Source organism: Thalassophryne amazonica, chromosome 15, assembly GCF_902500255.1.
Source record: "Thalassophryne amazonica chromosome 15, fThaAma1.1, whole genome shotgun sequence".
NCBI lineage: Eukaryota > Metazoa > Chordata > Actinopteri > Batrachoidiformes > Batrachoididae > Thalassophryne > Thalassophryne amazonica.
In genome coordinates, this window is record NC_047117.1 from 42,493,658 (window position 1) to 42,511,229 (window position 17,572).

Here is a 17,572-nt window from a genome sequence, read left to right on the forward strand (position 1 = left end):
CACAGAGAAGAATGGCAGCACCAGACGGAGGAGATCGATATACCCAGATGTGTTACCACATGATCACATGTGGGGCTCGGATGTACCAAAGGACCAAAAATTGTGGTCTGTAGGAGATAAAATAGCACATTCATTGTTCCCCTGGATAGGAGTGGTAAAAAATTCATTAATGATTGAAACTCTGAATTATCGATTGGGTCTGTTCATGAATGTAACTGAGAAAATAGTAGCAGCTCAAAATACTGAAATAGATGCTTTACGTACCATGGTGATGCAAAATCGCATGGTTTTAGACTTGCTTACTGGTTCACAGGGAGGAGTTTGTGTTCTGCTGAACACAACATGCTGTACTTTCATCCCAGACTCCATTCATTCAGTGGATGTGCAGGACGCATTGGAAGAGCTGAATAAACTTCGTGATGCAATGCATAAAGACATCCTAGCCGTGAACCACCTGGTCCTGGTTGACTTCAGGACCATGGTGGCAGTTACTATTGAAAATGGTGACACCAGTTATTATAGTCCTAATTCTGATTGGACTTTGCATGTGTTGTGTGATCCCTTGTATCAAAACAATGGTTGGCAAAATGGTGTCAAATACATTTGTACAGTGTAATCTGGCTTTCCAACAAACTATTCCAAAATATCAAACATTGAAACAGTCAGACCTTAGTGGAGAAAACTATAATGACTGTGTTGAGAATTATGATGATATTGAAAAGCTCACAACTCCAGTTCAAGCTTGAACTGTTGACGTGATGAGTTAACACACTCTTAGCCTATGAAGCTTTAGCTGAAAATGTAATAAGACAAGTGGTTAAAGTGGACAAATTTTCTATTGAAGTGTGTTTTGGACATGACAAACTTATGTAAATAAACGATAAACAGAGAGGATTATGTCAAGGATTTTATATAGTTCATGCTCTTATTATCATTTATTTTCTTTAGTTTATGCTTATATTATTATTATTTATTTTCTTATAGTTTATGCTTATTATTTTTCCTCTTTGTGAGAAGAGGAGGTTTTAGAAAGAAAGACTTGACTGCATTCTTCATGACTGAGCAAACTATTTTTCATTTTGCCTTATCCTGCTTTGACAAGCCACAAGGCTCATGTTGCAGGAATGGAAGGTTTCAGCCGTTACCTCGCTTTGCTATCACCCTCTTGCAGCCATGACTCATGTGTAACCTCTCCTGACTGTCCTTGTTTGTTTTTTCTCATGTTGAACTAAATAAAAGGCTGGGCCAGAGGAGGAGATTTTAGGAGAGCTTTGTGGCTGAGCACTTACAAGCTGCTTCATTGTTCTCCTCCTCTGCGCAGAGCAAAAAATATATATACATTTGTCTCTCTCTGACTGGTTTCTTATCAGTGTTTGTGCCTCTCATTTCTTTAAAAACAGGGTGCAAACCCAACAGTTTCATTACACTAGAAGTCTTTCAGAAAGCGCTGTAACTAGGTTTAAGGATATGATTCCTTCTTTATGTTCTCTAATGCCATATACCAACACAGTGCAGAGTAGCTACCTAAACTCTGTAAGTGAGATAGAGTATCTCGTCAATAGTTTTACATCCTCATTGAAGACAACTTTGGATGCTGTAGCTCCTCTGAAAAAGAGAGCTTTAAATCAGAAGTGCCTGACTCCATGGTATAACTCACAAACTCGCAGCTTAAAGCAGATAACCCGTAAATTGGAGAGGAAATGGCGTCTCACTAATTTAGAAGATCTTCACTTAGCCTGGAAAAAGAGTCTGTTGCTCTATAAAAAAGCCCTCCGTAAAGCTAGGACATCTTACTACTCATCACTAATTGAAGAAAATAAGAACAACCCCAGGTTTCTTTTCAGCACTGTAGCCAGGCTGACAAAGAGTCAGAGCTCTATTGAGCCGAGTATTCCTTTAACTTTAACTAGTAATGACTTCATGACTTTCTTTGCTAATAAAATTTTAACTATTAGAGAAAAAATTACTCATAACCATCCCAAAGATGTATCGTTATCTTTGGCTGCTTTCAGTGATGCCGGTATTTGGTTAGACTCTTTCTCTCAGATTGTTCTGTCTGAGTTATTTTCATTAGTTACTTCATCCAAACCATCAACATGTCTATTAGACCCCATTCCTACCAGGCTGCTCAAGGAAGCCCTACCATTATTTAAAGCTTTGATCTTAAATATGATCAAGCTATCTTTATTATTTGGCTATGTACCACAGGCTTTTAAGGTGGCAGTAATTAAACCATTACATAAAAAGCCATCACTTGACCCAGCTATCTTAGCTAATTATAGGCCAATCTCCAACCTTCCTTTTCTCTCAAAAATTCTTGAAAGGGTAGTTGTAAAACAGCTAACTGATCATCTGCAGAGGAATTCATCATAGTACAGAAACAGCATTAGTGAAGGTTACAAATGATCTTCTTATGGCCTCGGACAGTGGACTCATCTCTGTGCTTGTTCTGTTAGACCTCAGTGCTGCTTTTGATACTGTTGACCATAAAATTTTATTACAGAGATTAGAGCATGCCATAGGTATTAAAGGCACTGCGCTGCGGTGGTTTGAATCCTATTTATCTAATAGATTACAATTTGTTCATGTAAATGGGGAATCTTCATCACAGACTAAGGTTAATTATGGAGTTCCACAAGGTTCTGTGCTAGGACCAATTTTATTCACTTTATACATGCTTCCCTTAGGCAGTATTATTAGACGGCATTGCTTAAATTTTCATTGTTACGCAGATGATACCCAGCTTTATCTATCCATGAAGCCAGAGGACCCACACCAATTAGCTAAACTGCAGGATTGTCTTACAGACATAAAGACATGGATGACCTCTAATTTCCTGCTTTTAAACTCAGATAAAAGTGAAGTTATTGTACTTGGCCCCACAAATCTTAGAAACATGGTGTCTAACCAGATCCTTACTCTGGATGGCATTACCCTGACCTCTAGTAATACTGTGAGAATTCTTGGAGTCATTTTGGATCAGGATATGTCATTCAATGTGCATATTAAACAAGTATGTAGGACTGCTTTTTTGCATTTACGCAATATCTCTAAAATTAGAAAGGTCTTGTCTCAGAGTGATGCTGAAAAACTAATTCATGCATTTATTTCCTCTAGGCTGGACTATTGTAATTCATTATTATCAGGTTGTCCTAAAGGTTCCCTGAAAAGCCTTCAGTTAATTCAAAATGCTGCAGCTAGAGTACTAACGGGGACTAGAAAGAGAGAGCATATCTCACCCATATTGGCCTCTCTTCATTGGCTCCCTGTTAATTCTAGAATAGAATTTAAAATTCTTCTTCTTACTTATAAGGTTTTGAATAATCAGGTCCCATCTTATCTTAGGGACCTCATAGTACCATATCACCCCAATAGAGCACTTCGCTCTCAGACTGCAGGCTTACTTGTAGTTCCTAGTGTTTGTAAGAGTAGAATGGGAGGCAGAGCCTTCAGCTTTCAGGCTCCTCTCCTGTGGAACCAGCTCCCAATTCAGATCAGGGAGACAGACACCCTCTCTACTTTTAAGATTAGGCTTAAAACTTTCCTTTTTGCTAAAGCTTATAGTTAGGGCTGGATCAGGTGACCCTGAACCATCCCTTAGTTATGCTGCTATAGACTTAGACTGCTGGGGGTTCCCATGATGCACTGAGTGTTTCTTTCTCTTTTTGCTCTGTATGCACCACTCTGCATTTAATCATTAGTGATTGATCTCTGCTCCCCTCCACAGCATGTCTTTTTCCTGGTTCTCTCCCTCAGCCCCAATCAGTCCTAGCAGAAGACTGCACCTCCCTGAGCCTGGTTCTGCTCGAGGTTTCTTCCTGTTAAAAGGGAGTTTTTCCTTCCCACTGTCATGGCCTTGCCTTACAATATAAAGCACCTTGTCACAACTGTTTGTTGTGATTTGGCGCTATATAAATAAAATTGATTGATTGAATAAAATTGATTAATTGTTTGATTGATTTTGGTGGCTTGTAAACTGCTGGATGGCTGCGTGCTTCTTCTCTTCCAGCACCGACAGTAAACGTTGTTTTTTTTTTTTAATTCAATTCAATTCAATTTTTTTTTTTATATAGCGCCAAATCACAACAAACAGTTGCCCCAAGGCGCTTTATATTGTAAGGCAAGGCCATACAATAATTATGTAAAACCCCAACGGTCAAAACGACCCCCTGTGAGCAAGCACTTGGCTACAGTGGGAAGGAAAAACTCCCTTTTAACAGGAAGAAACCTCCAGCAGAACCAGGCTCAGGGAGGTGCAGTCTTCTGCTGGGACTGGTTGGGGCTGAGGGAGAGAACCAGGAAAAAGACATGCTGTGGAGGGGAGCAGAGATCGATCACTAATGATTAAATGCAGAGTGGTGCATACAGAGCAAAAAGAGAAAGAAACAGTGCATCATGGGAATCCCCCAGCAGTCTACGTCTATAGCAGCATAACTAAGGGATGGTTCAGGGTCACCTGATCCAGCCCTAACTATAAGCTTTAGCAAAAAGGAAAGTTTTAAGCCTAATCTTAAAAGTAGAGAGGGTGTCTGTCTCCCTGATCCGAATTGGGAGCTGGTTCCACAGGAGAGGAGCCTGAAAGCTGAAGGCTCTGCCTCCCATTCTACTCTTACAAACCCTAGGAACTACAAGTAAGCCTGCAGTCCGAGAGCGAAGCGCTCTATTGGGGTGATATGGTACTACGAGGTCCCTAAGATAAGATGGGACCTGATTATTCAAAACCTTATAAGTAAGAAGAAGAATTTTAAATTCTATTCTAGAATTAACAGGAAGCCAATGAAGAGAGGCCAATATGGGTGAGATATGCTCTCTCCTTCTAGTCCCCGTCAGTACTCTAGCTGCAGCATTTTGAATTAACTGAAGGCTTTTTAGGGAACTTTTAGGACAACCTGATAATAATGAATTACAATAGTCCAGCCTAGAGGAAATAAATGCATGAATTAGTTTTTCAGCATCACTCTGAGACAAGACCTTTCTAATTTTAGAGATATTGCGTAAATGCAAAAAAGCAGTCCTACATATTTGTTTAATATGCGCTTTGAATGACATATCCTGATCAAAAATGACTCCAAGATTTCTCACAGTATTACTAGAGGTCAGGGTAATGTAGGGTTGCCAACCGTCCCTTGAAAAACGGAATCGTCCCTTATTTGGAAATAAAAGTGTGCGTTCCGTATTGACCTGAAACGGGACGCAGTTTGTCCCGTATTTCTGTGAGAATCAAAAAGTCTGTAAAATGTCAATGGAATTGACTGGCGCTTTATATGGAAACTTATGGTAAATTTGATCCCAGCCTCTCTCCTGCTTTTCACCAATGAGCTGACAGACACGAGTTGACGATACAGAATCACTCTTATGTCATAGGTCGAGGGACATCTGCTCGCAAGAAGATACCGACGTCATGAGCCGACGACTTTCGCTGGACGACAATAACAAATCAGCATGGCTGATATCGATACAGACACCGACACTGGCACTGCAGATACGCCTACGGACAGCAATGTCTGTAACGTCGTTACTCCTCCTCCTAAAAAAAACAAAACAAAAAAAAACAAAAAGGAATGCAAAAATACAGGGGAGAATGAGAAAAGGAAAATGGCTGGGTGGAAAAGGTGCGCTATAACAGTATTGTTTACTTTTCAGACTTTATTTTTTGCACTTTTTATTACACTAAATGTGTAAATGTGCACTGTTACATTGTTTTGGATGATGCAAATTTTCTTTTTTTTTTTTTGTTAATTTATACAATTTTAAGTTAAGCAATAGCACTACAGATATTTATTTTTAAAGAAGACAGAATGCTCATATTGAAATTGTGAGTGAAAATTTATTTTGCACTAAAAATAAATTGCTAAATAATAATTTGTTTTCCACGTGTTCATATCAGAACAAATGCATGTATGCATCTACCTAAATTCAGGGTCAAGTCAACAGTCAAATGGTTAAAAATCGTTTCACACAGACGCTGGGAAGGGTGAAGGCAACGGTCAGTCGGCTGGTCGGCCCTGGCGGTGAGGTGTCCCTTATTTATTTTTCAGAGAGTTGGCAACCCTAGGGTAATGCCATCCAGAGTAAGGATCTGGTTAGACACCATGTTTCTAAGATTTGTGGGGCCAAGTACAATAACTTCAGTTTTATCTGAGTTTAAAAGCAGGAAATTAGAGGTCATCCATGTCTCTATGTCTTTCTTTATGTGCTTTATGTTTAAGTGTGGTTTCTTCTGTCATCCTGCGATCCGTCCACAAAACCTACCAGATGGCGCCACACGTCCGTTAAATTTTGACCAGCATTTCTAAAAATAGCTCGCGCTTGACGTCACTCTGCCAAACGCGTTTCAATCGCGAGGGGGTGTGGATATGGATCGTGGGGATTTTTTTTGTTAATGAAAAGTGTGTGCGTGTGTGTTGTGGGGTTCACAGCCAATCGACCTTCTCACATTCACCAAGGTTCTGACGGCTCAGGCCTTTGCTCAAAAGTGAGCGCGTACGTCACGAGAAAAATAAAAGGTGACGTTCTTTTGCCTCTTTTTTTCGGGGGGGGGGGTGCGGGGGTGGGTCGAGGTTGTTATTGACAACGCGTAAAAGACCAATGACAGCGCTCCGTGGGAGGGTTCAGCGGAGTGGCGTCCAATCCACACTTACAACCCGTTTGTCATTCAAACAGTTTGCGGTGAGTGGGCGGGGCACGCGCCTGATTGTCGTTCCGTCATCTCGCGGTTTCAGGAGCTCCGGGGGGAGGAGGTGACGGGTTGGGGTGTTGATTTGGGGTGCTCCGCGCTGTAAGCCCCCCCCCGGCAGGTGTCTCATTTTTCGTAAACGCTGGATGAAGTGACGAGAATCAACAGGCGTTTGACTGAGAACACTGTGTTCGTGTCACCCAGCCGTCCACGGGAGTCTCCTGCAGATTCAGGAATCGTCGCATCAGCAACCTGGATTTAAGGAATACTTTTGAGGCCGAATCGAGCTCGGACCAGTTTGCGGCGGGGCTCGAAGGGGCGGCCGGGGAGCCTCGGGTCGCCTGTTGTCGTGTCGCCATCATGGGCAACGTGCCCGCGGCGAGGATGGGCAGCGAGATGGAGAGCGGTAAGTGTCGAGCAGCAGCACCAGGCCGCGATCGGACGGGTTCGGCGGCGCGCACGCTGAGCTCCTTCTGTGACGGCTGATGTGTTGCAGTGATCAGCTGGTTTTCTCCATCCGAACTACAGCTCGCGTCCAGCACTGTGCGTTCCGGTTGTGGAGGTGATGCTGCTGGAACTGCGTGGGTGAGCTGAGTCTCCACGGGGACGTGGACCGAGTGGTCCCTAACAGGTGGACTCTGCTGGAGCTGCAGCAGATCACATGCAGAAATAATGTGTAGTGTGCTGACAAATACGGGTCAATCACAGTATTTTACAATTAATCTGGCGTTTTTATTTGAACGATTGTTTAAAATAGCAGATATAATGAGAAACTCCCGTTACAATTTATTAAATGTTTTGTCCATCAGCAAACAGACAGGTAATCATATTTGAAAAGGTGGAATTTAAGAATGAAAACATTTAGGTATAATTATGAAAATGAATAGCTAATTTTCTGTTCTTCACTTCATAAATCTTGTCAGGTCCATTTAGTGAAGACAAGACCTGACCCCGTGACCCTGTTTTTACCATAGTGTGTCTGTACTACAGCTACAAGGGAGAGGTGTCAGATTGATTCCAGAAAGGGCCGAGAGGCTGCAGGTTTTCTTTGCCAACCACCAACTCTATCAGGTGATTTCACTGATTAACATCACTTTGAGGTGGAATCAGTTCATCTACAAGTAGATGTCAGTCAGAATTCTTAACTTTCGTGACCCACATCAAGTAACTAATAGATTTTCAAATAATATTATCCAAAAACATATTTGAAAGCACACTGCAAATATGTAACTTTGCAACCTAATAATCCCATCATTATTTTAAAAAGTGGAAAAAACCTCCATAATTTCGACAAAGAGCCCTGAAAAATTACCCAATCACAGTGGACCTTTCAAAAACGCATCAGACTATCCAGTATGCAACAGCCAATCAGATAATTTGTCTCAACACAGTGACAACAACAAACATGGTTGTGGGATGCCAATGCTAGTGGCAGTGCATCTGCCGATGATTGTGAAGGTAGATTATCTGGATTTTGCTGCATGCACGTCATCTCTGCCCACAGCAGGATTATTCCTCTTGGGGAGAAGCTGTTCAAGAAATTCAAAGAATGTGCTAATCTTTGGAAACAAGCAAAAAACACAGTCGCAACTAAGGTAGCACACGACACAGACCGCTATGCAATTGGGACTGTGTACAGTAGGGCTGCAGCTATCAAATATTTTTGGAATCGGGTATTCTATCGATTATTTTATCGGTTAGTAGAGTAATCGGATAAAAAAGTACTTTTGTATTTTTAAACAATATCAGCAGTGGCAGGGCTCTCCCTAAGCAATGGCACAATGTCGCTGTGCCATCATGCAGATTTTTAAGTTTAGGATGTTCTCTCTCTCTCTGTTTAGGTAATTATTTATTTTTTCACATTATTAAGAGTTTTGGAGCTTTGCCATAAGCCCAGGTGGTCTGTGAAATCTTCAGTTTGTGGACATGACATTCTTTTTTTTTTTTTTCTTATTGCACATTTCATTTGCACTTTTTATTGCTGTGATTTATTCAGTGTTTAGTGTACATTTCTACATGCCGTACAGAGCTGCTTAAAGCAAAGTCAAATTCCTTGTTTTCTGTGGATACTTGGCGAATAACAAAGCCTTTGAAAAAACAGCTGTGGAGTGCAATATTTCCACAACAGCTGCACCGATAAATTAACTCTACAGCCTGTTGATAAAAACTCTTATCAAATCTGAATATAGGCATTTTTTTGAATAGTTAAACATGATTAATTTAAAGTGCGCTTCCTTTCGCTTCATCTGCGGAGGTGGAGAGCAGCCAGTGGAGCAAACCACATTTAAAAAAAAATATATATAAACACACTGCTTCACTTTAAATGCATAATAAGTCCGTTTCAGATGATCAGCACAGACCCTTTCTCTTAAGAGGCTTTATTTTACTCAGCATGTCGCTTTGTAAACTTGTAGCATCGCCTGCTACATTGATTAGCACTTACATTAGTTATGGGCATGCTCTACATTCTTCTTCTCGTTTTTTTTTTTGTCAGAGCATTACAGTGCCACCTACAGGCCTGGCATATGTACTACAGCTTTATACGAAGCTTCGAGGCAAAGAATTTGCCTCAAACATTTTTTGTAATCGAATTATTCGAATTACTCGATTAATCGTTTCAGCCCTAGTGTACAGGCACAGGCAGAGCTGCCAGGGTGTTCGCCGCAAGGAAAACTGCATGTTCATTATGACGATCATGGTGCAAGAAGTGTGAGGTAAGTTTTCATTATAAAGCGAGAAATGAAATTATTAATAGTTTATCATAAAATGCATATTGGTGGTTCAGATTCTACAGGCTGAGCTTCAGTTGAATGAATGATTGAAACACTGATATTTGTTCCTGTGTATTGTAGGCCTAGGCCAGCAACAAATATTAATTCCATAGGCCGAGACAATAAAAAATTATTTGACTTATCAATGACCTTTTCATGAATGTAGGAATGCAAAAAGGGAATATATTTTTCGATAGATTGAATGTTGTTTATAGTGGCTCTTAACTTTGTTGGTTACTCTGAGTTTGTACTGAGTTTGTGTGTTTCTGTTGTACATTTTACTCTTCATGGGTAACAATGTTAATTGTTAAATGATTAAATCATTGCTAAATGATATGAGGCTTTATGAGTGAACCAAACATATTTCTGATAATGATCCGAAGGGTATGATCATTATACTGTTATAAATAATGAAATAGTGAACTTTATAATTCGAAACACTCCCCTTACTGCTTTTAAAACAATAACATCAACACTAGTTATAGACCTTAGTTGAATACCTAAGTTTTCTTCCTCTAACAGACATTCTTTTACTTTGATTTGAAATAAATTTATGATTTATATTTTGTAAATTGTCAGCACTTATTTTGTGTCAGATAAATAATGATGTAATTTCTACATTTTGTGGCCTTTTGGATGATGCTTATAGTTGTAAATATTTTCATGTATAATTTACCCTCGTTATATTTGCTAACCTCAGGAGACAACGAGGCACTCCAGGATATATGCTGAATGCTACCACCGTTTTTGCAATCTGCCAGATGGTAAAAACAAGGAAAGATTTTCTTGCCGGCAGCATAAAATATCTTGTACTGATCAGTGTAAGTGCACTGATTGCCAAAATCCAGTGGCTGGCAAATCCTTAGACCAGGGGTCACCAACCCTGTTCCTGGAGGGCACCTGCCCTGCATGTTTTCTAACTCTCCCTTATCCACTCCCAGGGAATTAACTCTGTCAGGTGTGCTCACCCAATCCTCAGCCAATCATCAACAGCTGGAAGACAAAAAAAACAGGTTTTGACTTAAGTAGGTTGACATGGAAAATATACAGGGCAGGGGCTCTCCAGGAACAGGGTTGGTGACCCCTGAGATACAGATTTGAACAAAAGCTCATAATGGTCATTATTTGTATACTGATGATGAAGTCACAAAGCATATATATATATATATATATATATATATATATATATATATATATATATATATATATATATATATATATATATATAGTGGAGGCTCTTATAATTCCTGTTCTCTGTTCGCAGACAATGTTGATGTGTAACTATCCACATATTTGTACATGGTTTTTCATTTCCTCACACAAGAGGGCACTGTTCATATAGTTGATTATTATCAATTATGAATACGAATTAGTGTGCAACTTTTGGCCTTGCCAAGTTATGAATTCTGGTTCAGTGATTTTATATCTACTATCTGACAAAATTTCAAGTAGTTACCAACTGTGGGTCACGAAAAGTAAAAACTACAAGGATTTCCATTGCTTGGCCCACAGTCTATCATCAGTAAAATCACCTGGTGTTGTTGGTGGTTGGCAAAGAAAACCTGCACCCTCTTGGCCCTTTCTGGAATCAGTTTGAGACCTCTGAAACAACTATTCATCTCATCTTCAACCGTTTATCCAGGATCGGGTCGCAGGGGCAACAGCTCGAACAAAGGACCCCAGACTTCTCTTTCCCATGCCACATTGACCACCTCTGACTGGGGGATCCCGAGGCGTTCCCAGGCAAGTGTGGGGATCTAATCTCTCCACCTAGTCCTGGTCTTCCCCGGGGTCTTCTCTCAGATGGATGTGCCTGGAACACCTCCCTAGGGAGGTGCCCAGGAGGCATCCTTACCAGATGCCCGAACCACCTCAGATGACTCCTTTCAACAGGAAGGAGCAGCGACTCTACTCTGAGCTCCCCATGGATGACTGAACTTCTCACCCTATCTCTAAGGGAGACACCAGCCACCCTCCTGAGGAATCCCATTTTGGCTGCTTGTACCTGCAATCTAGTTCTTTTGGTCATGATCCGACCCTCATAACCATAGATGAGAGTTAGCTATCATCGCTACCCAAATGAAAGTGACACGTGGGGAAGGGGAGCAAGTGAGGGAAGCCATCAACTCACCTATAACTATGAAGGATTTACAACTCAGCCATAACTATGAAGGCCTTACTGGCTTTTCTGGCTCTAATTAGAGAAATTGCATCATGAAAGTTTTGTCTGTTGTGTCAGCTTCATGGTGATGTGGAACAGAAAAGGATTTTCATAAAAGATGACATTAAATTTCAGTGGAACTTTGAAAGAAGGCAAAATGGGACAGCTGAGCTTAGATTCAGAACTTTTGAACTTTTTTGTATTAAGATCCTTCTCTGAACCACTCCATCATGACTCGTGATGCAACAGGCAAAACTTGCACTTGTCCTGATTTCTCCAATAACATCCACATAAACATAATTTCTTCAGAGTTGTCATGGTGTCTTTGTGGCTGAAAGTCTCACTAAATCTACATCTTGATCCTTTCATTTCAACTCCAGTGTGGTGGTGTAAAAAGGCAAAATGTCAAAAATTGTCACTGCCCAAATATTTATGTACATAAGTCTGATTGTAGACCTTATTTTTGACTTCTTATTATTATTTTTGTAAACAGAACATTTTTTTGTTCAGCTGCTCCTGTTATGGGTCACCACAACAGATCAATCGTTTCCATCTGACCCTATCCTCTGTATTTTCCTCTGTCACACCAACCACCTGCATGTCCTCCCTCACCACATCAGTAAACCTCCCTCTTCTCCTCCTGCCTGGTGGCTCCATCCTCAGCATCTTTCTCCTGATATACCCTGGCTCACTTCTCTGTACATGTCCAAACCATGTCAGTCTCACCTCTCTGACTTTGTCTCCAAACTATCCCACCTGAGCTGTCCCTCTGATATGTTCATTGCTAATCCTCTCCACCCTTGACAGGATAAGGATTCTAGGTGCTCATGATTGACAGGGGATCAGAGAGGCCCCTAATACAATTATCGTCTTTATTTATTTCAGAATGAATTTAATGGTTTAAAAAGAATCAGCTATCACTGAAATATAATGTGTGCAACAGTAAGCAGAGCCAATTTCTAGTGTGTGCAGACTGGTGACTGCTCTCAATCTAATCACAGAAAGGTTTACAGCTTCTGTAAATCAGAAGATAAAATATCAACAAACCTATAGCCTCTTATATGTATTTTTTTCCACCACAAATCTAATGCTATCACCTGTGAGTCTACAGTTATGGAGATAAATTAGACTTGCATGTGGGGCTACAAGAGGGATACAGTGAGTAGTGGAGTATCTAAGTAAGGTTGGGACCGATCCAATCTAGTCAGCTTCCGATACCAACGCAATTCAATTATCGGAAAATACAGATACAACCTATGACATTTTCCGATACAGGAGAGAAGCCTCTCAATTGCTCTGAGCTCTCTCTCCTAGCCTGTGATTGGTTGGCGGCCGAAACGCTGATGTCAGCCCATGCGTCAGCCTCACGTTGATGTGGTGCGAGTGCTGCTCTCCTATTGGTCATTTTGGAATGGGAAATTTCACTCCAAGATGGAGGCCAGTATCTGGCCCAATTCATAGCCAAGCTGGCTAAGCCACAGGTGGCGGCAAATTTCAGCCCGGCTGCTGTCAGGTTCAAATTGTCTATGCCGCCGAGCACGGATTTTTTTGAAAAATTAACTGAATTGTTGCTGAAAAAAATCAGCCACTTCAGCTTCCCAAGGCTGTGAAACGCTATGAAATAGCAGCTCCAAGCACAGCACAGGAGCAGAGCTGAGTATTAATCCAGAGTTCTTTGTGTGAGAAGTGCTGATGATTCATTTAGAAATTTTTGGTTTATTTCACAGTTGAAAGGCTTCATGTTTCCAAAAAGTTCCGCATTTGCTCAACAGGAAAACGGTGAGTGAGGGAGAGACAGAGAGAGCAAATAAGAGAGAGAGAAAGCGAGCATGAGTGAGAGGGAGAGAGAGAGCGAGGGAGAGAAAGACAGACAGACAGACAGAGAGAGATAGAAAGTGAGCATGAGACAGAGAGGGAGAGGACTTAATTTATAAGATAGCTTTGACAGTGTTCCAATTGACAGTGTTCCAGTTGACTATGTTCCAATTGAAATTGAATTGAGAGAGAGAGACAGGGAGAGACAGAGGGAGAGAGGACTTAATTTTTAATTTCTCTGTAATACTTGCTTTGACAATGTAAACATATGTTTCCCATGTCATTAACATTCCATTGAAATTGAGAAGGAGAGGGAATGAGAGAGAGAGAGAGCTGTCTCTTTTAAGTATACAAAAATAAGTCTATAAAAGTCTATAAATAAAAGTACTTAATTCTTTCACCAAAACATCAAATCTAGGCTTGCAGCTTAGAGGTATCTTCTGGCAAATTGTAGCTGAACATTCAAGTCTTCTTTTTAAGAAAATCCTTCTCTAAGCACTTAATCATGAAGCTATAGAACCTGGAATACAAAATATCCTCATAAAAATCAACAATAATGATAATAATAATATTAAAGCAAACAAAGCTCAAATCACCCTTAGAGACAGGGTGAGGAGCTCGGTCACTCGGGAGGAGCTCAGAGTCAAGCCGCTGCTCCTCCACGTTGAAAGGAGTCAGTTGAGGTGGCTCGGGTATCTTTTCCAGATGCCCCCTGGACGCCTCGCTGGAGAGGTGTTCCGGGAACATCCCATCAGGAGGTGGCCCCGGGGAAGACCCAGGACACGCTGGAGGGACTACGTCTCTCAGCTGGCTTGGGAACGCCTTGGGGTTTCCCTGGAGGAGCTGGGGGAGGTGTGTGTGGATCGGGAGATCTGGGCAGCTTTGCTTGAGCTGCTGCCCCCACGACCTGACTCCGGATAAAGCGGAAGAAAATGGATGGATGGATGGATGGATGGATGGATGGATGGACAAAGCTCTGGTATCAGAATAGTATCAATATCCGCAATATCAAAATTCAGGTATCGGAAGTGAAAAATGTGGATCGGTGCATCCCTACTATCTATGTGGAGAGCTCAAAAGTACAGCTACATTTTGCCAGAAGGTACATCTTAAGTACCGTGTGACTGGGCCATTAAAATGCAAGCCTAGATTTGCTGTTTTGGTGAACAAATTAAGTGCATTTATTTCTTGTTGGGTCAGTGGCTGAAGTTTCATCTCTTGAACGCCAGATGGCACACCCTCTCCAAATACATGAACCATTTTCAGGATGGAGGCATTTCTTCATTTCCAAAACGCAACAAGAAACCACCAAAAAAGTAAAAAAGTACTTAATATTTGAAGTCAGTCTGGATAAATCGTCATTCCCTGGCTGATTTTGACATTCTGCTCCCGGTTCAAAAATCCTTGCGTCATTTAATGTGACACTTTCTCAAATGTTTGATTCAGGTCACGACAGAGTCTCTGCACAGAGTGCCCACTGAAATAAACAAAGGCTTTGCAAACACTGCACGTTCCTGTCTTAGCTTTGCGATGTTCAGCAGACATGTCAACGTCAGAACTCCCCAATGCTTGCCTGTTAGCTGATTGCTAACTTTGGAAAAGACTGCTTGAATGGAGACGGCTCACATTACAGCACTCCTGGTCTCAGTGAGACACACCTCCGTTCAGAACACCCCCTTCCCCTCTCTGCAGCAAACAGAGCAGCAAAGCAGCACTTGTGGTTCACAGACGTTTTGTGCCGTGTTCACACCGGGCGCGACCAGACGCCACAAATTCGGACGCTCCACCATCACCTGGTGTGTTGCTCTGCTTTCGCTGCGAAAATTTACCCCAGTGCGTCATCAAATAGGAGGAGCTTCCATTCCGCTTGCCGGCTCCATTTGTCAGACAAGTTAACATGACGGACCTTGATCACACGGAGCGAGTTGTTTTTTAAAGCTGACAAACGTCATGAGACGTTCCCAATTCGGGGAGTATCATTATTTGCTGCAGGAGCTGGGTCTGGATGACGGCCACTTTCAGCGGTCCTTCCGCCTCTGCAGGACCCAGTTTGAGGACCTCCTGTCCTTCACTCGCGCACATGTAAACAATTAAAAAAAAAAAAAACTATGCTGCCCCTGCTGTGGGGTTGCTCCTCGCTCTTCCCCCAAAAACTCTGTCATAATTGTCTTTTATAAACCAGTCACCATTTGCTTTATTATACATCTGTGTAGTTAATAAATAAAATAATCTTCATGGACGATTCGCTCCCCCGCGCACGTAAAAAAAACAAACCTCTGCTCCCCCTGCTGCGGGGCTGCTGCTCGCTCTCCTCCCAAAAACTCTGTCATAATTGTGTTTATAAACACACTCGACATGATTGCACCACCTGGACTAAAACCGCGCTCCCCCAAATCACAGTCACCTTGGTTCAGTGATTATCTGCGTGACCTCAAGCATAAAGCAAGAGGTCTAGAACGGAAATGGCGTCGTTCAAAATTAGAAGTATTTCACCTTGCGTGGCGTGATGCTATCTTAGACTATAAGCATGCATTATTGGCTACAAAGCGGACTTACTACTCTGATTTGATCAGCAAAAACAAGCATAACTCAAAGTTCTTGTTCGACATGGTGGCAACACTTTTGCATGGACAACCACCTGTAGTTCGCTCTCCTTTTACAGCACCAGATTTCCTGGATTACTTTGGGAAGAAAATAGAAGACATCATGTTTAACATATCCCGGCATGCCTTAATCCAGCCACTACACCCTGCTATTGATGTGGGCGCCACTACTGAGGTATTACCTAGATTTACAGAATTTGACAGTATCTCACTAGGCATGCTGACAAAACTCGTAATGTCAACAAAAAGCACAACCTGTTTATTTGATCCTATACCAACAAAACTGTTTAAGGACCTGTGGCCCACTCTTGGGCTGACTGTTCTGGAAATTATTAATCTTTCTTTAACTTCTGGATCTGTTCCTAAATGTTTCAAATCTACAGTGATTAAACCATTACTTAAGAAACCTAGTCTTGACCCTGGTGTATTGACAAACTATCGGCCGATATCAAATCTATCATTTTTCTCTAAAATTCTGGAAAAAGTGGTAGCAGCTCGTAGACTATCTTACTGAGAATAATCTCTTTAAGCCACTGCAGTCTGCTTTTAGAAAATATCATTCCACAGAGACAGCTCTCACTAAAGTGGTGAATGATCTTCTGCTTACAATGGATTCGGACACCAGTACGGTTCTGTTGCTGTTAGATCTCAGTGCTGCATTTGATACAGTGGATCATCATATTCTACTTGATAGGCTAGAAAATCATTTTGGGATTACTGGGAGTGCCCTTGCATGGCTAACGTCATACTTGACCAGTCGTTCTCACTGTGTTTTGTACAGTAACACTACCTCCAACCTTAGTGACATGAAATTTGGGGTTCCACAGGGGTCTGTCTTAGGCCCCCTGCTTTTCTCCCTTTATATAGCACCGCTTGGGCACATATTGCGGCGTTTTGGGATTACCTTTCACTGCTGTGCAGATGATACTCAGTTATACATGCCGATAACTGCTGGTAATCTTGTTCACATAAAATCCTTAGAAGATTGCCTTGCAGCAGTGAGAAGTTGGATGTCTAGAAACTTCCTACTTTTAAACTCTGATAAGACTGAAATGATGGTTCTTGGTCCAGTGAGACATCAGCATCAATTTGACCAGTTAACGCTCAGCCTCGGCTCGTGTGTCATACATCACACTGACAAAGTGAGGAACCTTGGGGTAATTTTTGATCCTTCGTTTTCCTTTGGCCTCCACATTAGAAATATTACTAGGACTGCTTTCTTCCACCTGCGAAATATAGCGAAGATTCGTCCCATCCTGTCTATGGCTGATGCTGAGACCCTGATCTATGCATTTATCTCTTCTAGATTGGACTACTGCATTGTTCTATTTTCTGGTTTACCACAGTCTAGCATTAGGGGTCTCCAATTGGTTCAAAATGCTGCAGCCAGACTTTTGACACGAAGCAGAAAGTTCGACCACATTACACCCATTTTGGCATCCTTTCACTGGCTTCCTGTCCCAGTGAGATCAGATTTTAAGGTTCTGCTACTAACCTATAAACTTATTCATGGACTGGCACCTCCCTACCTAGCAGCCCTAATTAA

The 17,572-nt window shown here is 41.6% G+C and overlaps 1 pseudogene; it reads left to right on the plus strand.

Annotated features, from left to right (window-relative positions):
- The first annotated feature begins 6,821 nt into the window (after nt 1-6,821).
- LOC117526246 overlaps nt 6,822-17,572 on the plus strand; it is a 207,199-nt pseudogene continuing 196,448 nt past the window's right edge.